The 27858-nt window shown below is 48.0% G+C and overlaps 1 protein-coding gene across 4 annotated transcripts in view; it reads right to left on the bottom strand.

The window, feature by feature from the left end:
* The window catches only part of PDZD2 (PDZ domain containing 2), a 377542-nt gene that overhangs the window by 255875 nt on the left and 93809 nt on the right, over positions 1-27858 (bottom strand). The window contains exon 1 of one of the 4 annotated variants that reach the window (XM_060295695.1): positions 7894-7999. The exons of the other annotated variants lie outside the window; for them this stretch is intronic. The gene's annotated coding sequence lies outside the window, so the exon portion shown is untranslated. Of the gene's footprint in view, positions 1-7893; positions 8000-27858 lie in introns of those variants that run through there. 4 annotated transcript variants of the gene reach the window in all.

Here is a 27858-nt window from a genome sequence, read left to right as displayed (position 1 = left end):
ATCACGGACACTAATAAAAACCAACACACAAAACTGGCAAGAGGATAAAAACAGACATACCAAAACGAGGCCAATTCATTCCATAAACATTTACCGAGTGCCTGCTACCCTGTGCCAGGCATGACCACAAGTTGCCAAAAATACAAACTAAGTTCTGTTTCTGCCCTCAAGAGAGTCCCAATTTTCCTAGGGACAGACACATAAATAAATTAAGATATATCTTACCAAATGAAAGAATTCACAAAGTGGGAACTGGGGGAGGTGGGAGTCATTTACACAAGCCAACTCATATGGAATTCTCAGAGTAAACACGTAGGCGTTCTATTCAGACAAAAAAATGGTGGCGTGGAAGTTGTGGGACCTGGTGGGAGGGGGTGGGAAGTTAGTATGTGGATTCGGGCTGGTTATGTTTGTTTGGCCTTCCCTCCTATCCCGAGGAATTTGACCTTCCACACTGTAGGCAATGGATTTTGGTTGTTTGGGGGTTTTATTTACGTAATTATTCAAGCAAGGAAATATGACCAAATTTGTGATTTCGTTCTAGAAAAGTATCAAAATGGGAAAATGAGGAAGAAGGTTACCAAGTCGTTTTTGCTGTTTTCATTCCTCAACAATCTCTCTGAGGGATATTCTCAAAAATAACTGTTTTCATCTCAGGGAAGTAAGTCCATGAGTGGTTTTTCACCTTTAAACATCTGCATTTTCTAAATACTTATGAACATATATTACTTTGCTGATTTTAAAAACAGTTTGTGTGTGTGTGTTTGTGTGTGTGGAGAGATACAGATGGGATTTCTGTAGACTCAGTGAGACTAGACATCAGGAAGACCCCTTAGAATACTCCTCTTGGCTCAGGTGTGATATATGATCACCTGGACCGAGGCAGTGGGGACCACGGGGGAGTAGCTTCTTGGGCTATTTCAGAGGCAGAGTTGACCAGTCTAGGTGACCACTTGGAAGGAGGTTGGTGGGGAAAGGGCTAGAGAAGAGGAGTCAGAGATGACTCAGGGGATTGGAGAGACCTGGGGCTTACCCAGCAGAGAGGCCCCTTATTCACGCTGGTTCTGTTCCTTGCCTCTTACACTCCAGGCAACTGAATGTGGCCGTCTTGTCAGGGCCAGACTAGACTTCTTGCCATCCTCTATTCACACGACAGAGGTAGAGGCGAAGGCCAAGTCTTCCCTTCTTAGAGCTGCAATAGTGGACTCCCCCCACCGTGCCCACTTACAATACCCCGAGCCCCGCACCTAGGCAGTCTTAGTTGGAAACTCCCTGTCTGAACTCACCGGGCCTGGGAGAGCCAGGTTTGTTATCAGAAAACTCAGCCTCTTTGAAGGCAATTAAAACTCCAGTGTGGGAGACCTTTGGCACCAACTACTTTTTCCTAGCCGACTCTTACCATAGATGTAATGGTCCACCAGGCCAGGAAGGCCAGCGTGATGATACCTAGAGCCAAGCGTGAGAAGACCACACACACACACACACACACACACACACACACACACACACACACACACACACACACACACACACACACACACACACACACACACACACACACACACACACACACACACACACACACACACACACACACACACACACACACACACACACACACACACACTGCTTTGTGAGTGCAGCCCTCCACTCCCTCTGCCCCTTGCAATCTTCCAAAGCTCCCATTCAACAAGGAAAACATGGATCTGATTAGCGGGTTTGACATGGGCCAAACAGTTGCAGGCCCATTCTCATCCACCGGAGGAGGGCCAATTCCCATCCGAAAGAAAAAAAAAAAATGAGTAACAACTCTAGAGCTGAGCTGGCTGGGCCCAGGGGAAGGAGAGTAAAGGACAAAATTGCCTCCATTAAGTCAAATCCATCCTAGCATAATGGATTGTAGAATCAGTTCCAGATCACCATTTGCTTGATCACATTACTCTTGTCATTTTTTTTTCCAACTACATTTCTATTCCTGCCACCTAATAAAGTTCAGGTCCACTCCCCACTCACGTGAGGGTCTCCAGAACACGAGAAACAGGCAAATTCTAACTAGAGGGCGACATTTACAATTAGCGGCATAGGCTGTGATCTGGCTCTAAATTCCGAAAGGAAAACGATTTTGATTCAAAAAGTAAGTAATTTGATAAAGACAACTTTCAAAAGTTTAGGTGTAAGACTTTTGCACTATATTGTGAGGGAGGCGAGGCTAATTAGAAAACAAAACTTAGTCAGTGGTGTGCTCTTGATGGCCCCCAAAAGCTGATTGGTAAATTATCAGGAATTTTGCAAGCTGGTTGACATCACGTTGGTAGCTGGAAATCAGCTATGGTGGGCGCATTTACACCATGGAAATTGGCAAATGCTACAAATCATGATGGCCTCTCCCTCAGGCACTTATAAAACATTTACCAGCACACACAGCTGAGTATGATCCTCTTTTCATTTAAAGGTCTATTTATGTACGTGTGTGTGTGTGTGTGTGTGTAAAAAGCCAGAAAGTACAATAGCTAAAATATTAACCATTTTAATTCCAGGTGATGAGACTAACAAGTACTTTTATCTTCTTTTACTTTATATTTTTTCCTACAGTGAACATGTATTCTTCATATAATAACCAACCTTCTGGCAAAGGGAGCAGTTCCTTTCTCTTCTGAGCTCTCTGACTCACCCCTTTCCTCTCCTTCTTCTCCTTTAAATTTCCTCCTGCTCTGACCTGCCAGGTTTTTATTCCCTGTGTAAGGTGCTGCTGAAATCCCAAGCTACTCACCTACCCCCAGGCAGGCAGAACGCCAAGTAATGAGACCAGGTGAGCAGGCGCCAGGCTCCAGGTGCACAGAGCCCAAACTCAGCCCACGCTAGGCTCAGCTGTGGGTGGACGGGGGGCAGGACTGGCTTCTGCCCTGGCCGTAAAGCTGGTACTGGTGATGTAACCAAAGAGCAGTGACCAGCTGGGGAGAGCACGAGTCTCAGCCCAGGTGACCCCATGCTCTGTGGAAAGTTACTCATCTAATCTAACCATGTGTTAAAGAGGTTGAAGAAACTGAGGCCCAGGGAGGCCAAGTTCAGGTGGAAGTGAGTGGAAGGGCCAGGTCTTTCCACTATGCCCACAGCCACTCTTGCTTCAACCGTCCTTTGACTTGGCAGGCAGTTGACCTTGGCCTCATGAAACACTCCTATCTTTCTGGTCTACCACAGCCCTGGCTCTTGCCAGTGAGGAAATGATCTACTCGTTTTCAATTTGGACCTGGCTCCACCACCTGCATTCGCCTCCTTCTTGACTTAGATTTCCTGTCCATGGATGCTGGCCAACCCAACAGCAGACCTGCCAGACTCTGTCTTCCCTCCACATCCTCTGCCTCTCCGCACGGTGCAAATCCACACCGACTTTGGTGGTCCTGGGAACTGCCAAAACACCCCCATTGACCTGGGATGGAATAGACTGTAATAAACTCAGTGCCCTATGCCGAGTCTGCCCTGACTCAAAGTTACTAAAGATGCTGCTGATAAACTTAGGGAGGACAAGATAGCTATGCACAAGATAAACACCAAAATACACTGCAGCAACCACACAGAGACTGGCAACCCCCCCCGCCAAGAGTTCTGAATAGTTACATGAATAATAAAATAGTCACAGACAAGCCCTATATCACTCTCTACTTCCTCTTTTGTCAAATACAGAGTGGCAGGATTTCATCTACTGTCACAGAAGGTCCCAATTTATGAACAAATACATTAGACTCAAAGCTCATTCCCGAGCAGTTCCATTAAATTGTGCTTATTTGTGCAACCGAAGAATTCTTCCTTTTACAAATTGCATCGTTGCAATGTCTCCTTTAACAGCAAGCTTCTCTAATGATTTAACCACACACTCTGCTTTACACACACACACAAAAGAAACCGTGCAAAATTTTCAAGACCACAACTCCTGCAAAAAGCGAGGTACACTGAAAAAATGAAAATGATAGGCAAAAGAAAGTGAAAAGACAGAAGGCAAGACCCAGAGCTGAGGCCATTCACAGCACAGTTGCTTTTTTTTTTTCCTAACACTGAAAGTCTAAGAAAGCTGCAGGTACAGCAGAGAAACTGCCTTGGTTTGTTACTTTACACACAAAGCTTCCCTCTGAATGCAAGTGTGTAGAGCTCTCCAAGCCACTGGATTTCGTTTGTATCAGACAATTCTGGGATGGCCATTGCTATGAGCGCCTCTCTCAAGGAATCTGGCCTTGTCCAAGGAATCCCAGAGCCCTAAAGACCAGGTGAGTTAGCGCCTGTTCTGGGCCTTCTGAGTATCCTAGCCCTGTTTACAATTTCTAACCCCCGCTGACAGCCAACCATAGCCAGTGAACAGGGAGTGCCCCTGGGCTACCTAGACTACAGCCACTCAGAATGAATTCCCAACCCCAGATAAGCCCCCAAACACTGTCTCCCCTCCCAAATGCACATGAGACTCGCTGAAGCACACATGAGGGATACATCCATTGACTCCATTGGTTCCCTTTGGCCCACACATCTCACGGAGCCTGACTTGCACAGGCTTTCTTCTAGCCTGGGGGAGACACAAGAGTGTGAGAGTGAGGTCAGATCCCAGGCCTCTGACACCACTGCTTGGGCTTAAGAAGCCGCGATAAAACTAAATCATCTGACACTTCTTCTTCATCCTCTTTTCTTTTCTTTTTTTTTTTTTTTGCAGTACCTGGGCCTCTCACTGTTGTGGCCTCTCCCATTGCCGAGCACAGGCTCCGGACACACAGGATCAGCGGCCACGGCTCACGGGCCCAGCCGCTCCGCGGCATGTGGGATCTTCCCGGACCGGGGCACGAACCCGCGTCCCGAACCCGCGTCCCCTGCATCAGCAGGCGGACTCTCAACCACTGTGCCACTGGGGAAGCCCCCCTCTTTTCTATTTCTTCCACAGACAGAACAGCTTCCAAATGGGACCTACTTTCCTTTGTTTGTGATTATGCAAAACTCACAATGCTTTTCCTTGAGCCTGATGAGTATTTTCAGTGACATGTCTTTCATTTTTGCAAAGAGTCAGCGTCAGCCTGCCAGAGCATGTAAGTCTTGGTGAAATGACCGAAGAGGGCAGATAAGTTATAAGGACTTCACTGGGGGACCCGTAAGAAACTTCACTGAGCTCAAGGAAAAACAACAACAAAATCCAGATCTGGTTCCTTGAAAGGCATTAATTAGCATTTAGTCCAAAAGTTTTCATCAACAAGAATCAAGACATTATTGATGAGCTAAGTGACTCCAAAATTCCTTACCATAGCCTGTGTCCTGTGACTGTGGACTCTGGCCTCGCTGGAGCCCTGCCACACTCCGAAAGCCACTCAGGCACATCCAAACTCTGCATCTTGCATTAAAAATTAACTGACTTCTTCCATTTTTCAGTGAATCAGAACACAACAGGAATTTATAATATCAGGAGGAACAATTTAAAAATAAAAGTCAGCCTCCTAGCCTGGGTGGAAACCTCACTCAATTAGTCAAAATTAAATTGATATTGATTTTTTTGGTCCTATTTGTAAACTCGGAGGCTGTGCACTTTTTAATGTCTGATCGGCTGTCCTTTTCTGATATCGAAATGACAAATTACAATGGGTAATTGGAAAACATTTGCTTGGTGATTTTTGAAACGTCGCTGCTGGTCTGAAGTCTGGCTCTAGGGTTCCGATCCAAAGCTTCCCTTTTATCCTCAGTGAGGTGAAACAGAGCCTGTTGAATGTTTACTGGACAAATTGTTCAAACTAGAAACAGATTTGCAGCCTCGGAAGCCAACTATGTTGGCCTCCATCCAGGTTAGTTGAGCTTCATGCCCCATCCAGGCTGTCTGGTCAGCGCTGACTCAAAGACAAGCCACTCAAGCCTGAGGGGTCTGGAAAATCACCGTGTCCGGCAGGTACTCACAAGCACACATCCACCCTCTCCAATGTAAGGACACAGAATTCAAGCTCCTTGAGCATCGCCTCCTGTGCAGACTTAATTCCACTACTGTTAAATAGTTCCAATTCATTCACTCATTCATTTCTGAAAGCATTTACTGAGAACCGCAGGGGCAGCGCCGTGCTCAGGCAGTACAAAGGTGAACAAAACAGGCGTTGTCCCCATCTTTAGAGAATTTGTGAGTGTGAAGATTGGGAATTACAAGTGTTGCACGAGCGGAAGCAGAGGGCGCTGTGGGTTCTCAGCCTCAGCCTCTCGCCTCTCCCTACGTGTGAGCCCCTGTGATCCCTCCAGCCCTCTACCTACCCCTGCTCAGCACCGTCAGTAATTGTCGGGGCAGCCGTTAACATCTGGCAGGAAAGGCTGGAGAGCGGCTCAGCAGTATATACCCCTAGACTCCGCACCAGTTCATCCCCCGTCGCTGCTTCGGTCCTGATCGTGCTCTCAGTTCTAACCACCGAGCCTCATCTATCTCTTGCTACTTCCCATCTTAGCATCTTGAAGACCGCCCTGCCTCTTGCACTGACAGCTGGAGTGTGTTGCAAGTTGCCTGTCAGCCCGCCCTTCACTGAGTTCCACCAGCCTTTGGAGACCCTGGTGCAGCTGTTTGCCTGAACCACAGCGTGCTATTCGTAGATCTCTATGATATGAAATCCTGCCCACCTCTCCCGGTGGACAGAGACCTAACTCCAGGACCTGGTTCCATGCACCTGGTACCACCTATCCTCTTGCCATTGGCTGAACCAAGGCTCTAGGTGCAACAACTCAGAAGGAAGCACTGATCTCACAGGTGAAAAGATAGGCTAGTAAAGAAGCCACTGTTCCAAAGGAGTGGACCTGGTTGTTCCCAATGTATTACTCTGCCTTCAAATATGTCACCAAAAAATATCTGGCGAGGGATCTCGCTACCTAGATTGGGACAAAGGGAAAATGGCTAAATACCAGTTGGCATAAGGGACCTGGATAAATCCTCTCAAGAAGTATGGGTTAAGAACAAACCAGGGGGCTTCCCTGGTGGCACAGTGGTTGAGAGTCCGCCTGCTGATGCAGGGGACGCGGGTTCGTGCCCCGGTCCGGGAAGATCCCACATGCCGCGGAGCGGCTGGGCCCGTGAGCCATGGCCGCTGAGCCTGCCCGACCGGAGCCTGTGCTATGCAACTGGAGAGGCCACAACAGTGAGAGGCCCTTGTACTGCAAAAAAAAAAAAAAAAAAGGAACAAAGCAGGAAGCAAGACAATGAGCCATGACCTCAGGCTCAAAGGAGATCATGCATGGAAAAGTGAGGGCCTGAGGGAGGACCCTGAGCCTGCAGGCAGGCACTACATGCTCACACTGCCCAGATCTGCGCTGCCTGGCCGGTAGTGTGGCCATGGGCGACTATTTCATCTCTCTGGGCCTCTGTCCTCATCAAAGCTGCAGATGGTAAGGCCATCTGAAACCTTTAAATAGGCCTCCTCTTCGAGCTGGTGGATGGATCTTTTATAAAACATCGTCAAAATGGGTCAAAACCATCATGTAGAAGAGAAATGTATACAAGGTATTGAGTCATCTAGTTTGAAAGATCAACTCGGACAATGAAAGGTCTGAACTGAGGAACAGGTACAGAGCTGCCAGACATGTTCTACTGAATGACAGTTCCAAGAGCCACCAGACTGAAGAGGGTTCCATAATCAGGTACATTTGAGAACTGCTGTCTGCTGCACACCCTTCCTAGAGTCAAAATTCCTACTGGAGGCTCTGAGCAGTCCTGTACTGTAGACACCTGCTTAAGGCCTTCACCAGTGCTGTTAAAGCTTACTGACCATGGAAGTCTTTTTTATATTTATTAGCATCTTTCAGATGTGGGCTTCCAAGTTTCAGACTATGGGATATAGGACTATAAAGGGAGTTTTTCTTTTTTAAACATAAAGAAGCAAAAACCAAGCAGGCATAATCTTAATTTACCATTTTGAAGCCTAGGCAGCAGCTCACAGCTGGATACATATTCAAGGTCATAGCTGGCCTCAGCCTTCTCTTTCTTACTCACTGACCCTCGGGTCACTGCAAAGATATGGTCCAGCTGGGCGAAGCGGTGACCTCGGTCTTCAACAGCCATTTCTTATGGGACCCGAGGACACACAGCACGCTGTCAGCAAACCAACCAACACAGAACTAAATCATGATGATGTCTTCCTGCCTCAGGGACACGCCTCTGCTTGCTCCGAGACTGCTCAGGGGCAGCTAATTGCTTTTCAGCTCAGGGTACACAGCTTTCTCACATCCACTGTTCCCCGGGGTCATATTTTCTCAAGCTGCATTTTTCAGCGAATAGGGCAGGAGGAAGAGGAAAAAAGAAGAGAGGGCAAGAAGTGGTGGGCAGGAAATTGCTTTTTATCTTCATTGTAACTTAAATTACCATCTTCAAAATCCTTCACTTAAAACAATAAAAAAAAAGTCCTTTCCCAATCTTAGCTTTTGGGTGTAGAGTTGAAGTTTGAAGCTCCAAACTAGAGGGAAGTGTGGTCACTGATGCTCTGGGAGAGAGAAAGAGCATCTTCCATGGAGGAGTAGGAGGAGTTTCCTCTCTGGGCGCTGATACATTGGTCACCCTTAGCAGAAGTGTTGAAGGAGTGGACAGCAGGTGCCCTGCCCAGTGTCCTGGGGCTTGTCTCCTTAATGCTTCTGTCTTCAGTATTCCAGGGCCAGACCATCCCCCTTTCATGTGAGGCCTCTACTGTGAGTCATTGCACGTTGATCTCATATTTTATTATCCTCTATTTTCAAATTCTTTGAAGACTGATTGTGTGCTGTGGGCCACTTCCAACTTGTACTCACGTGACTGGCCTCAAGAAGCTGGTTTCATGCCCACCTGGGTTGCAGGAACCTCTTAACTGGTTTCTGGATTTCTCACAAAGTCAATTGGTCCATGTACAGTTGTTGAGTAGATCTCTTCCTGGGGAAAGGGGTGTCTGGGACTTCCTATTCTGCCATCTTGCTGACGTCACTTCCTCTCCACCTCCTCAGTTTCCATGTTCCTAAATTCATGTTATATGCAAGAGCACACACATCATTAAGATTCACATGACTCATTGGCCAGAGTAGTTCTTTCCCTCCCGTGCGGTTTGTGACATCACTCTCTTTTTGTGGTAGGCGATGGTTGTTACTGAGGATGGTGAGGGTCTTTATTCTTTTGATCTGCCCTAAAGAAGAAACCACACGGCTGGTAAGGGCAGAGCTCCACGGCTGAAGTGGACAGCGGGCTGCGTGCTGGGGACCCGCCCGGAAGACTGGGGACTGCTTTCCATAGGAAACAGGTCAGGTTGACAGTCCAATACCAGAGGGCCAGTGGGGGCTACAGCCCTTGGCATGAGGTACCTTGTGGGCAGGAGCCAGAGGTCATGATGATGCTGGCAAGTTTCACCCTGGTATTAAGAAGTACTGAGGGCTACTCTCAGCGCCCCGCAGCTTCCTAGAACACAGACAGTGATGTCTCAGTCATTGCCCTCACAAACCAGTAGCTCTTATTCAAAGGGAAAAGGCATTTCTGATTTCTCATAACTCCCTTAGTGCTTAAAAAAAAATCACATTCTTAATTACCCGCTCTCCTGAGCTCCACCTTGATTTCAAGTCAAATTATTCCCAGTTTGCTCATCACTGTGGGGAAGTGTGTGGCAGGGGGATGGGGGCAGGAGAAGAGGCTGAAAAATGCCTGTAAACGTCAGGCTAAGTTTAAACACTCCAAGTGGGAAAGACACTGGAGATAGCAGCCTGGATTATCTCTCACATTCAGCCCTCCGTTTACAGTCACCTCCTTCCCCAGTCCTGATTTATTTAATGCTTCTGTCTAATGAGCTTTGATTTGTGGCCAACGATTGCACTCAGCCAGCTGTACTCAAAACCACCATGACACATGGCTTCCATCAAAGTTGCTGCACGACTGTGAACTGGTTCAAGCGTTGAGCAGTCTCGCTAAAGGGAGGGAAAGGCCAACGCTAGCATGAGATGTGCTGGGAACTTTTGGAAGGTGAGTCGGGCATCAGAGGGAGTGACTGAGCGGGAAGGCAGATACCAGGAAGGTGCTGAAATCATGAATCAAGCTTGTGCAGCCGAACTTGAGGCATCTGGCTGAGGCCTGTCCTCTCCATCGATCACCATCATGGCTGCGGTCACAGAGAGCTGGGTCTTGAAGACCACTGGAGGTCACCCCACTGGGGTCCGTCCCTGGCCCTGGAGAAAGCACCTGGCTGTGAAACTTACAAGAAGAATTAGTCAAACACATGTTGGTGAGGATGTAGAGAAACTAGAACCCTCACATATTGCTGAGGGGCAGGTAAAGTGGTGCAGCTTCTCTGGAAAAGTTTGTCAATTTCTCAAGGAGCTGACACAGAATTACCATTTGTATTCTGAGGTATAGACCCCCGCAGAATTGAAAACAGGTGTGTAAACAGAACTTGTACACCAGTGTTCATGGCAGCACTGTTCACAACAGCCAACAGGTGGAAACAACTCAAATGTCCATCAGCTGAAGAATGAATAAACAAAATGCGGTATATCCACACAGTGGAATATTATTCAACCATAAAAAGGGAATGATATTCTGACACGTGCTACCATGTGGATAAACCTTGAAAACATTATGCTAAGCGAAAGAAGCAGGTTACAGAAGGCCATATGATTTCATTGATATGAACTATCTGAAACAGGCAAATCCATAGAGACAGAGAGCAGATTAGTGGGTGCCAGGGCTGGGGAGAGGGAGATGGGGAGGGGCTGCTTAATGGGAATAGGGTTACCTTCTGGGACGATGAAAAAGCTCTGGAACTAGAGAGCGGTTATGGTTGTGCAACATTGTGAATGTACTTAATGCCACTGAATTGTCAATGTACTTAACGCCAGTTTAAAATGGTTAAGCAGTAAATTTTATGTTTTGTGTACTTTACCACATGCACACAGAAAAGAATTAGTCTTGGTCACTTATGTGCCTGCCCTACCCCTCAGCATTCTGGTTTTGTCACTGTGCCCGCTGGTCTTCACCTCTGACTTTGCCCTTGGACAGTGCTTCTTGGACTCCCTGTGCTTCTTATTCTGGATACCGTGCTAGTGATTTCCAGGCGTCAGGTCCGCAGTCTGGCCCTGGTCTCAGCCTGCTCACATTAAGGCCTTCGGCTCCTGTTAACCCCAATATACAATCAAGAGAATGTGGTCACCCCTTCAGTCTGATATTACTGCTGCTAAATCAGTCTGGTCTTTACACAAAAATATAAATAGAGTCTATTCTATTATTCTGCTCATGACTTTAAAAATCCTATGTTAAAAAATAATTTTTTTTAAGTAAAAGAAGATAAAAATCCTCAAGCCGTGTGACAGATATCCAGAGGCTCTGTCTAAATATTGACTGGCCATGGTGCCTCAACACAACGGCTCACGAATTCTCATTTAGCTTTTGGTGCCATGAAAATTTTTGAATGAGTTAACTTATTTCGACCACCTCCAGAAAGTAAGAAACTGCCTATTAAGCCAGTGTGCATGAACTGGTGGATTGTGAATATTCAAGTGGCCTTTCTCCTATAACATTTAACCAATTGGCATGAGATGCGGGCAGCAGAGACACGGTCTTCAAGGCATCGTGTCCATGGAATCCCATTATCTGCTTGTTTATAATCCAGATGTCCAGATGCCCGGAGATTCTGGTTCAGGAAATTTCCGTAAGGTCTCTTTGGCTCTTACACCTGATCCTTCAATGTCTGCTTCAAACTCTCCCATAGTAAATATCAACTTGGCCACAAACTTACACTCCATCTTTTGGCAGGAGGTACCAGGGGCAGTCCTGAGCCCTTAGCTTTCTCCTTTTCCTCTCTGAGACCTCTCATGCAAACTTCAACATCACATTTCCAACCATCTTCAGGACAAATCTAGTGCGATGCTCTGACTACGCTAAAATCTGGACTTTTAGACCTTCCTCTGTTTCTTCCCTCCAAGGGTACCAACATTCTAATTATTCAAATTCTGGGTGTTGTCTTTACTTTCTCCTTCTCTTTTATTTCCCCAAACCTATTTCTCTCCTTTAGAATGTCTCTCAGATTCTTTCTGCTATACTCTCACTGCTACCGCCCATTCGGAAGAGTCTGATTTCCTCCTGCCTACCGTGCAGTCAGTCATCAGGCTAATAACCAGACCGCTGCTGTTGTCATTTTTCCATTTTGGTGGCTCTTCCTGTGGTCGCTTTCCCATGTTATCTTCGTAAATTAAGAATCTACAACATCACATTTGAATTCCCATCCTGGCATTCAAGACTCTTGACAAGTTGGCCCCATCTTATCACTCAATACCTCCTAACGGCTCTACCCCACCACCCCACCCCACTGCTGCTCACATCATCAACAGAGTAAACACATTCCCACCCCAGAGCTTCTGCTCCGCTGCTGGCTTCTGAAATGCCCTTCCTCCCTCCTCCACCATATCACTCATTTAACAAATGTTATTGCAGCTACTGTGTGCTGGGGATGAAGTGCTTAGGATACCTAAGTGTGGACAAAACAAAGAACTCTTGGGATCCCTTGGGACAATTACATTCGGCTGCTCTACAATCCATATCCCTCCCATTCTTTGACATCTGGTTCCACTTCCTCCCAAATGTCATCCTGATAACCCTAGGCATGTCCAATTTTTCCCCTATTTTCACTGTTCATACCACTTATTTTTGGTATCATATGGCTCAGTTCACCAGCATATATTGTCTTTCATAGTTCTCTGATTATTCCTCTAGGCTTGTTTCATGGAAACTGTTGAAGTTATTTCACACCCGGAACTATGTTTGGTTCACTATTGTTCAAGCACCCAGCACATTGCCTGCACATTTCCTAAGAATCACTCCCAGTGCATGATGGATGCTCCGTAAATACATGTTTCAATGCAATTCTGCTTGAGTTCAACGTAAGAGCCACCACTCCAATGGCCACTTTATCCATTAAGGGCAACCCTTCCTCCACTCCTACTCCGCTTCCTTAAGGAGATGAAATATTGGCCAAGAAACACACTCCCCACCCCTCCCGCCTGCTTCGCCTAGAGCAAGATGCCCTCAAGGCTCTCCTGGGAGATGCTCTGCAAATGCTGGGTCCTGAAGTCGGAAGAGGCCGTAAACCATATCTCCTCTTGGAAATTCATGACGCATTTTCTCATTTTTGATCATTTTTCATTTTTAGCCATCGGAATGAAGAACAAAGATATGGCCCCTGCCATCACCGAACTTAACCTATTAATACTTCTGAGAAGCCCCTTGGTAAAGAGATTTTAGGTGTGTTTAACTGTGTTTTCCCAAACCTTACTCACTAGAAGCACCTAACAACGTTCCATGGACCACATGCTGGGCTTCAGGGAGAGGGCCAGCCAATCAGGCTAAACCAAAGTTTTGGGTGAAGGAACAAAGAACTGATCTTTTAATTTCATACTAGGAAGATTTGCTCCCCTGGAAGCCTCCTCAAAGAGCCTGGTGTGTGTGCACTGACAGCTGTTCAAAGGCATCCTTGTTAAAACACAGTGCGGTTATGAATAGGGTGGTCCCAACACACGTTGACTGTGCAGCAGCTAGTCACGCTGTTTGCTCCCAGGCACCCAGAAATAACAACAGCGGAAACGACAGAGTAAGAGACTGGGGGAGTGGGTGGGCGCAGACCAAGGGAGGCGGGGGCTGATGATTAGAAGTTCTGGCCCCGGGGGCTCGCTGATCACGGGCTGTATGAGTCTTGCTAATGGGGTTAGAATTGGGGCAAAGCTAATGGCTCATAGAGGGTGAGAACCAGCTGGAAACAGGTGGGGGGTGGGAGCGAGGACGGAGAGGCGGAGGCCGTTTGGGAAGAGTGGAGCTGTTGCTCTGACACTTTATTCCTCTAGCATTTTGGGGGTTTTTGTTTTGTTTTGTTTTGCGGTACGCGGGCCTCTCACTGTTGTGGCCTCTCCCGCTGCAGAGCACAGGCTCCGGACGCGCAGGCTCAGCGGCCATGGCTCACGGGCCCAGCCGCTCCGCAGCATGTGGGATCTTCCCAGACCGGGGCACGAACCCGTGTCCCCTGCATCGGCAGGCGGACTCTCAACCACTGCGCCACAAGGGAAGCCCTAGCATTTTGTTTTTAGGGCAGAGACCACACCCTTCCATACTTTAGGAGGAAATGGGTAAATTCTGAAATGGACACATTTATCCACCTGGGGTGCCTTCTCTGCCCTTCTGCTTTGGGAGAGAGAAGATGGAAAGGACAGGTTAAGAAGGGAAGGGAAAGCGGAAGGAAGGGAGGAAGAAAGGGAAGGGAGGGAGGGAAGCAGGCAGGAAAACTCTTCCAAAAAACACATTTTGAAGAGTTTTCCTGCCTGCCTAGAGAGTGGCATGGACTTATAAATACTACCAAATGTAAAATAGATGGCTAGTGGGAAGCAGCCGCACAGCACAGGGAGATCAGCTCGGTGCTTTGTGACCACCTACAGGGGTGGGATAGGGAGGGTGGGAGGGAGGGAGACGCAAGAGGGAGGGGATATGGGGGTGTATGTATACGTATAGCTGATTCACTTTGCTATACAGCAGCAACTAACACAACATTGTAAAGCAGTTATACTCCAACAAAGATGTTAAAGAAAAAACAAACACATTTTGGAAAACTCAAAATTAGAGGATTTCCCACTTGAAGATGACACATGACCACGGGATTGCATCAGGTAGGCCCGTCCAGGGTCCACGCGTGAGAAGGTATATCCTCCCAGTGGCCATCACCTTCCCATCACGTCCCGCGTCCCCAGCCCCGGAGCCATGCAGACATGTCAAGGCCCCCCCTTAGGTGTGCTGCACCCCCAGACCAGAACCTGGGCACCTCCTCCACCGTCTGAGCTCTGGGGTGTCCCGTCACGGTACCCCCTGGGCTGGAGGGGCTGCCTGACCCTGCTCCGCCCTCCCCGGCGTGGAGGCTGAAGGCGGGTAGCACGCCAGTGCTTCGAATTGCTCACAGACTGAACGAGATTTGTTGAGCCCCTGCTAAGTGTCAGGCTCAGAGAAGATATAAAATACAAGTGCCTTAAGGTCCAGGCACTCAAAAAGTTTCCACTCCACTGTGGGTGAGAACGGGAGGAGGCACCTCCCAGGAGAGGCGCCTGTGAACCCAGGGAGCTCGTGGACAGAGCTGCCAGCAGACAGGCTGACAAGACACACAAAAGAGAGGAGCCACCGCACCTCCCGCCTCCCCCCCGCCCCCCCCACCCCCACCTCCCCCCCCCCCCCCCCCGGGCAGTGACCGCCTCGGGCAGAAGGGACCAGACATGCGGAATGAATTAGGGAGATAGGCAGGAGCTGGAATGAACAGCACAATAAAAACAAGCGTTAATTCACCCTCAGAAGCCGGAGCACTTCACAGGGCGCGAGGTTGGGCCGACGGGCCCCGGCTGACCCCTTCTCTTGACGTGAGGCTCCCAGAAAAAGCACCGTCCCGCGCAGCTGGTGGCTCCTCGGGAGGAAAGGGACAGGGTCAGGGCGGACCTCGTGCGTACCCGGGATGCGGAAACCCGCCAAAGCTCTGGTGGGGTCGAGCCAACAGCAAAACCGCCCTGACCATTCTCTTTCACACTGAGACTTCTCTTTAAGAATGCGCTGAGTGTCCCATCAGCCAGGAAGCTGTCCTAGCCCCTGGGAACTGCCATTAACGTTCTTAATACACTGTAACCTGCTGGCCCTTGTCGCCCTTGATTCAAAACAAAATAAGAGTCTAAGATGCATACAGGGCTGTTTTTATTTTGTTTCTTCATATTTGCTTAGCTAACTGGATTACTCATCATACTGAGGATTCTTCCAACTCCTGCCCCCAGGGGACATTGTGATTTTTCCCTTGGCCTCCCCAGCAGGGCCACCCTGCTCCAGCAACTTGGAAGGAGGCCCCCAGGTCACGTGTAGGGCAGTGCCCCGCCTCCTGCCGGGCTGGCCGCAGCGGGGACAGCCAGGACCCAAGCCCACGAGTGGGTGGAGGCATGACCGCTCACTCTGGACTCGGGACCTAGGAGTTGTTTGGTGCAGGGGGCGGCACTGAGGGGCCAGAAGCAGCAGGACAATGTCCAGGGATACCCAGCAGTGTCGTGGGTGCCGAGTCAGCCCAGCATCCCCAGACCAGTCCTGTAAGCCGCCTGGCTGTCACCATGCAGTCCACCTGGATTCCTCCCTTCTGATCTTCAGGGCCCGTTGGCTTCGTGGGCTGCTCAGCACAATAAATGCTTTTTCTGCTTTAAGCATCCAGGCGAGGTCTGTTCCTCCACCAAGCCCTAGAGTGTCACCATGGATGACCCGGCCACAGACCCGCAGCGTGAACAGGCCTCCGCGTGGGCCAATGGGATGGCTGGGCAGGGCTGGTGTGAGGTCTTCCCCAGCTCCTCTCCCCCTTCCTTTTATCTAATTATCCACCAAATAGTAATGAAAAATAATATTGGTTGGTAGGTGCTGGGGATGTGGTGATAAACAAATGAAATGGTCCTCACCCTCAGGGAGCTGACAGCCTTTAGAAAAATTCTGACAGTTTCTCAACGCCATCTCAACCCCGAGCCTCATTCCCAAAGGTCTCTTATGTCAACGGTAAGCACGTGACCTTTCGCTCCACACAGGCACATGCAGACACACGCCAGGTCCTGGAGGCACCCGGCCGCCTCTTCCTGCAATGCTTCACCTGAACCCGTCTTCGTTTAGTGCTGTCCTTGCGTTTCTCCATCAGAATGAAACTATTCCATATCCCATTCCTGTGCAGCCCTGGGCGCATCTGGAGGCCTAAATTACAGCCATTAACACCTTAGTGGCCAGCAATTTAACAGTGAAGGCTTTTTAAGAAATCTGAAGACAACAGTCTTCTGTACCTAATCTGTAGACCTCAAAATTTGGGCCCTAATTCTCAGAACTGGAATCAATGTGGGCGGCTGTTTACTCCACGTCCAGCTCTTTAGAGCACTGAGCACATAGCCTTGTATTCCAGCCTGCTCTGCCCATCCTTCCTCTCCCCTCGCTGCACAGCGGGCCGGGTTGTCTTCACCAGCTGCTAATATCTGCCCCTCAGAAGCTGTTATTCCATTTCACAGAAAGATTGGCAAATTGTTTCTGGAAAAGGAGGACATGGTTTCCCTTCCACCACGTCTATCTTTCATGTTAGGTTCAGTCCTTTTTTTTTTTAATTAAAAAAAAATTATTTATGTTATTTATTTATTTTTGGCTGCGTTGGGTCTTTGTTGCTGTGCACGGGCTTTCTCTAGTTGCGGCGAGCGGGGGCTACTCTTTCACTGCAGTGCATGGGCTTCTCATTGCGGCGGCTTGCGGCGGCTTCTCTTGCTGCGGAGCACAGGCTCTAGGGCATGCAGGCTTCAGTACTTGCAGCACAGGGGCTCAGTAGTTGTGGCTCGTGGGCTCTAGAGCACAGGCTCAGTAGTTGTGGCGCACGGGCTCCACATGGAGCCATGGAGTAGTTGCTCCATGGCATGTGGAATCTTCCCGGACCAGGGATCGAACCCACGTCCTCTGCATTGGCAGGCAGATTCTTAAACCACTGCGCCACCAGGGAAGCCCCTGGTTCAGTCCTTTTTAAGAATGTTTATTTTGAGAGAACAAAGCCTGTTAACTTTGGTTGTCCGTTTTCCCCTACAAAAAAATATAACAACCCACCTAGATTAAGAAAAAAGACTGAAAGTGGTATATAGATGGCAAAGTCTACTGATGCACTGACTTGGAGCCTCGAGGAGCAAAGTGTGCTCAAAAGAGAAGAGAGGGCGAGGCAGAATACAGCTGTCTGTTCAGCTTTTTGCAGGTGACAGTTGTATAAAATCAGGTATTCTACGTGTGCTACCTTCAAACTCTGCAAGCACCACTTCCTCCAAAACGCTGGTCCAAATGGCCACCGCAGACTTCCAAGCCCAGAGAAACTTCTTCAGGCTTCATGTTTCCATTTTTACCCTCATCCATTCTTCCCACGTTATAATTTGCTCCTGTCTACAACAAAAACAAAAAGCCATCTAGAAATGGTGGTCGAAGCCAAGGCAGTTCAGACCCCAAAACAAACGAGGAGCTGCTTGTCATCATCGATGGTGAACTAGACCACAAGTTCTGAACGTCTGTGGTTTGTCCAAAGGGTGGACCCTGGGAAACCTCCAAAGGGCGGTCGTCAGCTGGCCACGGGTGCTGCTCCCCTGTCATTGACTGCGCTGCCTGTAATTTTCAAGCAGGACGCTCCACATCACACGATACCAACATCCTTCTCTGCGCTTTTTATAACACAAACACTGAGTTTTCGCTGAACAAGCCCTCACTTGTCCAAGCCTCAGTTAGTCTTTTGTATGACATATGTAGATTGGCATTTTTATTGACTTCTGAAACACACCAAATGTCATCCAAGGAGGAGTTGGGTGTCATTTCACAGAAACACTTAAGTCCTCTATCACAAGCACTGGAAGGGACATTGGTGGTCGTGTACTTTAATCTACTCATCCATCCAATGCTTCAGAAATGAGGTTAGGAGAAGTGAGTATTGTATTTAAGTTTATGCAGGTCATTCTAGAAAGAGTCATAATCAGAGTCCTGGCTCTCTGATTTCTGAACCAGAGCTCTTTCCACTTGGAGAGTCCAAAGTACAAGATTTAATCTTTTAAAGGGACACTTTATTGGCCATGGCAAAAGAAAACGAAAAAAAGTTATTTAAAGTACAGAAAGAAGCTAGAAGCCTGATGATAACCAATTAAGTTAATATATCTTCTCAATTAAACCTTCTATACAGAAGCAAAACTTTGGGATTTGCATTCCTCTGCTCATCTTCCAAAAGAATTCCTAATGAGCTGTGGGGTGACCCAAAGGCAAAGAAAGAGAGGAAAAAGACAACAAAGAGCCTTGATGGTCCAGCCTCGGACCCCTATGCCCATCGGCTTTGCTCTCCTCTAGCGGCCCCCGGCTGCAGCGGGCATTTGGCCGCCTCATCCCTGTGGTCCATAGCAGGACGTGGTGAGGGGACTCAGGTCCCTAACAGCTGTCCCCTTCTGAGGAGAGAGAGGGATACAGATTGATGAGTGACTGGCTGCCAAGGGCTGCCAGCAGAAGCCGAAAAGCACTACATTAAGCCCAACATCATTATTATTAAACCTACAATTTAAAACCAATTATGCTTTGCAGAAGACTCCATTTAAACCACTCCTGGAGGAAAATAAAAAGCCCGTTATACAGAGTTCAAGGCAAGCTATAGAAGCGCTTATGCCACATGGAGTTGGCATTCAGGCACAGATTAATACTAGTAACCCTGGGGTTCCCACTCAAATGAAAGCAGGACAGTGGAAAGCAAATGCTAGAGAATAAAAGCAGGATGCAAAGGTCCTCTTTTTAATGAAAAGCAGCTAGATCTCCTTGCAATTTCAAGATAAATGTACCTATTTGCTTCAGTGGGGAAAAGTCTGACATGTAAATCAGAGGTCCCAAACTGGAGCCAGGCCCTCCGAAAGGTGCTGGCTGGGGACAAAAAAAAAAAAAAAAAGTGGGGGGATATCATTTGCCAACATCTAGGAATCAGTGTCTTCCATGCAAAAATTCTGAATTTGCAACTTCTCTTGACGAATCAGGTTATCCAGGAACACTGTGGCAATGTCTGTCTAGAGCCAAGGCTTGGTTGTTGTCGACTTTAGATGGATGGATCAGCACACACTCTCTTGTTCACCCCAGTCTCCACCGCTCCCTATTGCCTCCCAAGAGAGACCCTGCATCTATTTCCTCTTACCATCTTTTAAAGGGTGACAAAGAAAGTGAAATCTTTCTTATAATGGCATCTCTATCAAAAATACTAATCTCACTTCATTTATTTATGTTCTCCATCTGACATATCTTAGACATTTGGTTGTTTGATTCCTGACCCAAATCTTCTTTAGGAGACAAGTGTCCTGCAGCTGCTGAAAATGAGTCATAAAGGAAGTCAACTTCAATTTGAATAATGTTTATCAAGTGCTTACTGGGTTCAAGAGACTGCACTGGGCCTTGGGGGAGGGACTCAAGGATAATTAAGGCTCATCGTTTCACTGTGGGCATTCCAGCTCCAAAGACTGGGTAAGACCCTGGAGAAGATGATGTCATAAGGAAGGTATAAACCACGATGGGGTTCAGAGGCGTCAGAAACCACATCTGGCTGGGACATTAGGAATGGGCTTCGAGGAAGGGGTGGTATCTTGACAAGGAAAGCAAGAGAGATCTGCTCAAGAGAGAACAAGGTGAGCATGTGCAAAGGCAGAGAAACAGCAGCGTGTGCAGGGAACAGGGAGGAACACTCCCCCAAAGATGTATAAACTTGGAAAGAGGGGGGCTGGGCTGTTGAACTTCTGGGTTCTGTTCCCACCTCCTCCCCCAGCCCAACTCCTGCAGAGGCGGCATAAATCCCTGATGACAACCGAGTGATACAGAGGGGCCACCCTCCCAAAAGTCTCCTGTACTGAGAACACCCAAACCACCACCCTGGGTGCTGATGCCACAGAATGGGGTTAGGGCTCAAGGTTATCAATCGGTAGCACTGGCTGTTCTTGTACGCCGTCATTTAATGCAGCATCAACTGGGACCCAGGCCCTGCCAGGGGGATGTCCCAGGGGATGTCAAGGAAACTGACAAACAGGAAGTTAGCAAACACATGGGGTTAACATCGTCTTTGCACCCAAATGCTGACGTATAATAAAAAGTCCTGCAGTTCAGACTTGACTTCCCATTCTATCCCACCCATCCTCAGAACACATAGTCTCTACCCTTAAAATGCACTCGGAGTCCAAACTTTTCTCGTTATCTGCACTGACGTCACTTTCTCCCAAGTCCCCTAGCCCTAGTCCTCTGCAAGAACCTCCCACTGGTCTCCCTGCTTCTCCCCTAACCCCTCATAGTCTATCCTCTACACTGGGGGAAAGGCAGTTTGATCGTGTCACTCTTCTAACGCGACACACTGAATAGCTTCCCATCATACTTGGAATAAAATCTGAAGTCCTCACAGTGGCTTTCACAGTGCTGTATACCTTACTCCTGACTACCTCTTTCCCTCATCTGCCACCCTGTCCTTTTCGCTCCAGGCACGGTCATTGGGTTATTTACCGAGTCCCTACCCAGTGCCCAGCAGCCCTCTAGGTGCTAGGAATACACCAGGAACAGTGACCCACTCGCTCTTTCTTGAATACGGTGAAAATGCTCCTGCCTCAGGCCCTCGCACTTGCTGTTCCCTCTGCCAGAAACAATCTGTGCCTCAGATTCACATGGATCCCCACCTCACATAGCTCACTCAGCCCTTCACAAATACCCTACCTAGAATGGCACCCCTAATTATCCAGCTTCTCATGCCCCTTTGGTTGCTTCCTAGCTCCTGTCATTAGCAGACCTTGCCTTATGTTATAAATACATTTGTGCATCATGTTTACTGTCTGTCTCCTCTACTAGAATGCAAGCTCCACAAGGACAGGGCCTTTGTCTGTTTTGCCCACTGTGGTATCCCTCAGATCTAGACAAATACTTGTCACATCACAACTGCTCACTAACTATTTACTGAATGACTGAAATATGGGCTAATCTTTAGGCCTCACAGGAGCCAGCAGTGGTCAGAAAAGGAGAGAGCAAGGGTGAGCTGCCTGAGGCAAAGGCAGGGCTTGAGGATGAATTGGACTCCAAAGGCCGCCTGCAATGAAGATAAAGGCAAAAGGGAGCAAAGACTTTCTCAACTGGGAGAAAAAACCACGACCCAAAGTGTGGAAGTGGGATGTGGCATGGCAGGGGCTGGAGAGGGCAAGCTGGCCCACGTGACCCTAAAGGTCAGCTCCTGGGGGATCTTAGCTGACGATGAAGTTGGATCGGAAGGGCAGGATCGGTTGCTTTTAAAAGCACCTGCCTGGTCAGGGTTCCACCTCCAGAAATCCTGATCCAGTAGGCCTGGGAATAGCCCAGGAATCTGTATGTCTTGCAGGTTTGGGAACCCTGGAATGGAGAACCCTGCAATCCCAAAGATAAACACCACCAGAGCAGGATGCCAGTTTCTATAGAACACGTATCTCCTTATGCCCTTTGTGAGTCTCTCCCAGAAGGGAGAGCCAGGGATAGCCACGGTGGGGAAAGAAGCAGTCTTGAGCATCGGGAAAGCAGGGCAACCCAGGGACACTTAGAGGAGGACACAGGGAATGCGGGCAAGCTCCAAGAAGATGAAACCACTGGAACCCCACTTCCACCTTCTTCACTCTTGAATCAGCTGGGCTTGATGGAGACAGATATCTACCCCAGACTTACTGCCTAGCTAATTACTTAACCTCTTTGAGCTTCATTTGCTCATTCACTCACCTATCTTACATATGGAAAACAAAAAGACTAACCAAAATCAGTGGGCCTACCACGTGCGGCTGATCTAAGCCAAGATATGCACAGATCAAGCATCATTCTTGCCACTTAGCTCCACCAGGAGACAGATAAGCAAGGAAACAACTTCAAAACAGTAAACACTGTCTCACAGAGCTGTTGCAAGGATTTAAGAAGTAAATATAAATTAAGGGCCCACATAAAATAGAGAGTCAACGAGATCACTTCCAACCACTTACTCGCTTAGAGCTGCCCCTATTTTAATAAGTGCTGACAAGGGACTGGTGCATCCCAGATCAGGGTTATCCTAACTGCCATTCCAGGTCTGGGAACCACTGCCCTAGAGGCGGTGCTAGAGGGACACACAGACTAGGACAGTCAACCCACACCAGACACTCCCAGGCATAGCAAGCCCAGCCCGCTGGAATCGCAATGCACAGACAACCTAAAACCTTCTCTGAGTCTTTGGTTTCAACCTTCGCCCCAACCAAGTGTGTGATTGGAGCTGCTGATGAGCAGCAAACCGGAGAGATTTCAATTTCAGCTCCTTTTAATTTTCCCACCCACCCCCTGCCAAAAATGCCTACATGCAGGGAACAGCCTACGCAGAAAGATGGCCAGAAGGCGGGCAGCAGGAGAGAAACATCACAGATTCTACTGCTGGGGGGAGTCGGAAAGACCCACAGCCTTGTCGGGCTGGGAGCGAGGGAAGGCTCCACGAGCCCGGACCAATCGGGGCCTCATTTTGGCTTCAATCAGAGCACGTGTGGTTCTGCATGTTAGGATTATGTGTTATGTTTTGGAAAGGTGGGGGGGGGGCATTTTTAAAGCGGTGTGATGGTCATTTTTTCTGGTCCACCCGCCTACCTTACAGACGAGGAGAGGAGTTTGGGGAGGGGAAGGGACACGTCCACAGTCACACAGACCATCTGTGAGAAAGTCAGGTCTAGAATCCAAGTCTTCTGTCTCTAACACTCTCACCTCATACTGGTAACTAAACTAACCACCAACGACCATACAAAATCTATTGGCCAAGGACACTATTTGCCTAACCAAATATCTTGATGCTCAATCTAGGAAGTGGGGCTAGCACTCCCAGGTGGCTCATCTGAGCAAGTACAGGAAAATGGCCAACCAGACATTTCTGGAAGGAATCTCTGCGGTCGAGTCAGCTGCCCATTGCATCCTTTTAAATTTGTGACTTGAGTCCCACTCGGCCTGAGATTATTCATGGTAAACTAAAGAATGGGGGCCTGGGCTTCCCTGGTGGCGCAGTGGTTGGGAGTCCGCCTGCCGATGCTGGGGACGCGGGTTCGTGCCCCGGTCCGGGAAGATCCCACATGCCGCGGAGCGGCTGGGCCCGTGAGCCATGGCCGCTGAGCCTGCGCGTCCGGAGCCTGTGGGAGAGGCCACAACAGTGAGAGGCCCGCGTACCGCAAAAAAAAAAAAAAAAAAAAAAGAATGGGGGCCTTTCTTGGGAATAAAAGTATATGCAGGGTTTTAACAAAGAAAAAGAAGTAACGTACCTAGGGAATCCCAGCTCTCTCACACTCAGGACCCAGAGCTCTGCAGTCATTCATGCACGGCTCGTGGGCCATGGTGTGAGTGAGGTGCCCCATGGGAGAGCATGGCGGCCAGCCCAGCTCAGGTGCAGGCTTGTGGGACTGGGTTTTTGGAAAGCTAGCTCTCTGAGGTCAGGTTGTAGGGCCATTCACACCACAGGGAGTGGGATGGCACAGCCCTGGGATGTGGAAAAACAGAGCAAGTAGATGGATTTGACGGCTCTGCCATCAGGAGGAGCAGAAGCCAGCACTGAACACGACCTAGAAACCTGCCAGCATTGGCAGGAAAGCCAGCAAGCCACAGAGCTCTCACTGGGAGCTCCTCTGCACAGTGTGTTGAGGACAAAAGGAGGGGGATGCTTGGGTCACTCTTTGTCGAGTGTTGGGGTCTTGAGACAAACACACCCCAACCAAAGGGCTCCTTGGAAATAAGGCAGAGCACAGTGGAAGGGAGATCTTGCCCAAGTAGCCCCTGAAACTCGGCGGGGGGGATGTACAGGAGGGCAAACCTTTCATGTGAAGACTGTTTGCAATGAACAAAGTATCATAGGTTCTTGTTTACTCTTGCTGCCTTGGGATAATAGCATTTCATTTCACTTTTAGAAGTATCCTAATTTGATTTAAAAAAAAACGCCTATGGTCACCCTAGTCAAAGGGCCTTTTCTAAGGGTGATAAATTTAAAATTCCACTTTTGAGCACAATCTCCTAACCTCTCAATCCGTGCCAAGGAGGACAAACAGCTGGTCTACCAGGCCCCCTCACTCCCCTCCCCGTGACAGACATTGTTAATGGATCACAGCTCTCCTTCCTGCTGATCCTAGACATAGAATCTTCTCAAAACAAATCTGCTGACGGCCAAGGAAATGAGTTGACTCCTGAGTTGATACTGATTTGCCCTTGCTGCTCTATATCTCATCTGTTCAGGAAGCCACTCACGAGGGCTTCCACTTCCTGAGGCCATGAAGACACCGCCACAAAAGCCTTGCCCTGGCTGCACCTAGGGATTTGTCTTGGCCAAAGCCAAGACCATTCTTTTATTTTGGGGGGAGGAGGGGGGGATTGGCAGTGACTCCTGCCCAGGATGCCAGGAATCTCACCAACACTGCCTGACTTCCAAGCAGACCAAACCAGCTAGAGCCCCACAGCTCTGTTTAGAGCCCTGTATGTGGTTGCTCGTGTTGCTCTAAGGCACAGTCTCTATAGCGGCTTGCTATAATGCTAGGCCCTCCCGTGGCTTCATGGATCAAGTTTCACTAGTGTCTGTGTTTTAGTTTTTCCTCCCAGAGTTTGATTGTGGTAGAAGGCACACTTCAGACAAATTCTGCTAAAATTTCACGTGCTGTTTCCTAGAACATACCCTTTAGTTCTTGGTATCAGAAAAAATTCATTTACATGGTTTAGGAAACACCTTACTACTGAAGTACACAATGAGCATGGCACTGAAAAGTGCAGGTTTTCACCAAGGCAGGACATGGAGGCATAAGTATAACTTGAAATCAAAGAAATTTGACCTTACAAAGACCTCCTTCCCTCCTAGAGGGGAAGATACTAAAGCAGGAAGGCTAAGAGGCTAATGGCACACTCCTCTAGGAATGGACAAGTCTCTAACGAGCGTGGGGTATGGAGAAGTGAGCAGTAGGTGTGCACAGTGAAGGGCCAGTGAAGACGGTTTGGCCGCAGGTTCACAGGTTCAGTGAGACCTGGAAAAGGATCTCTTAGGTGGTGTGTGAGAATTTCCTGGAGGAGGGAGACTTCTAAGATGTGTTTTATTTTTTTCAGCAAATATTTATTGAGCACCTACTATGTGTCCGGCACTATTCTAGATGCTGGGAAGAAACTAATGAATAAAGCAGACAGAGATAAAAGTCAGTCTCCTTCTCTCTCTCTCTCTCTCTTTCCACACCACCCCCCCCCTCCGACAGGTATTAACAGCATTTTTATCTGGATGGTGGGATTGTCTTTATTGCCCTTTCGGTCCATCCATATTTTCTGATTTTTCTCCAACAAATATGAATTTCTTTATCAATATGAAAAATACAATTTAAAAATTAAATATGAACAAGAAAACGCCTAGCACGAGCACCAGGAAGATGCAAGGCAAGGGGCACCCAAGGGACACTCAGGATCTGTTCATCTGAATGAAGAAGGTAAGGACAAGGGTGACCCAGTTACCGGCATTCTCACTCCGTCCTCTCTAGTCTCCCCAGGGACCTGCCGAGGCCTCAGCCTGCAGACTTCAGGTACCCCAGGTGGAGACAGAGCCAGAAGCATAACACACACTAACACAGAACTTCTAATCTTACCAGGAGCAGAATTTTTTAGCACTACTAAGCTTTTTAGTAAAGTTCTCTAAAGCCCCCTGAAATCATTTGAATATATCCTTAGCCTCAGTAATTATACATACAAAAAAAAAAAAAAAGGACAAAGAGAACACAGTTTTTACACTAAGATTCTTTCCTGTTCGAACTACAAAGGGAAAAAAAATCTTTCTTTTCTTTTTCTTTTTTCTTCAGAATTAGCACCAAGATATCAAGCATTGGCAAAGAGAATAAATGTCAAGAGAAAAAAGATTTTATGACTCATTCAAATGATATCAATATCAAAGTCACTCTCGAAGCAAGTCATTTTCTTTCCTTTTTTATTTTTAAAGTGAATGAAGACCCTCTCTTGGACACCAGCTGAGACAGAAAGAACGTTTTTTGCCTAATAAGGATGTGGCCGACCCTCTCCTGATCCTCTGTCAGTGGCCAGTAAACATGGGTGAGGCAAGCCCTGCCCTGGTTTCGAAAGAAACCAAACTGACAACTCTGCCCAAATCTCAAGGAACTGATATAATTTTCAGTACATGTATGTGATTTAGAAAAGGAAACCACTTTAGAGCACGGTGAAGCCAACCACCAAGCCATAACCCTCAACAGGACCATGCTTTTCAGTTCAACTGTGGCAAGGGAAATTCCACCTATGAACTCTTTAGAAAGTAACTACTTCAGAAAGTTCCAGACAAACCCAATTCTACGGACTTTGGAGGCCAGCCCTGTATAACGCTGTTACCACATTGATAAGAAGTTGCTTGCGCTTGGGGTTATAAAATAGGCAAAGTTAAAGGGGAAAAATTGAAAGGCCAGGACAGAAAAACTACACATGTGAGGTCACCTGAGCCATTTACCTGCGCCGGAAATACTGATTTCATCTCTCACGTTCCGGCCACTCAGAATGCAGAGTCATTGCCTGGGACAGCAAACTACACATCAGGTAGGCCTGGCTGTTCCGTGTCGTCCATGGGCGCACCTCCTCCATTGCTTCAGTATCTAAGAAAGTACCTAACCTCCTGGCTGAGAATCCGACAGAGAGTGGGACCTCTAGGAGGGGTTGCTGGGGACAGATGAAGGGACGGGTAATGTCGCTATTATGAAAGACCTGCCCTGTAAGAACCTGTAAGGATGCCACTGGGCCTGCCTTCAGAAGAGCCATTTACATATCCTTCGAGCACTAACTTCGGCTGTTCAGTCCACGAGCGATTTATTACCTGCCAAATGCTAGGTACCGTACAAGATATAGGAACAGAAAAATAGGACGGAGTTCACGCTCTAGTTGAAGAGGAAAGACAGGCAGCAACTAGCAGTAGAATATAATCAAGTATGAAAACATGTTATATAGACTCACAGGAGGTGAGTCATCAATGGATGGACGGCACGGCAAACTCACCAAGAGGAAAAGAGTTCTCGTGTTATTCATGTAACATCCTCCAAAGGGAAGATAGACTGGCTAGCCTAAAAGAATATTTGGAAGAGTTTCTAATTTGTTTAGAAGCCCATTTTTTCACCCGGAACTACCAATTCACATATAGCAGAGAAATTACTAGATAGTTAGATAAGTAGACAGATAGATAAAGTAATAGAAACAATATCGTCTGAGTCCCAGCTTCTAGAAGAAGCTGATACGTCAAATGCCTTCAGAGGCCAAGCATGTAAATCTGATCAAACACCTATGTTCTGAGTGTTCTACACCCATTTTTTCACTCAGTCCTT

This window comes from Globicephala melas, chromosome 3 (assembly GCF_963455315.2).
Source record: "Globicephala melas chromosome 3, mGloMel1.2, whole genome shotgun sequence".
In the NCBI taxonomy this organism is placed as follows: domain Eukaryota; kingdom Metazoa; phylum Chordata; class Mammalia; order Artiodactyla; family Delphinidae; genus Globicephala; species Globicephala melas.
This window is presented reverse-complemented; position numbering and strand designations above follow the sequence as displayed.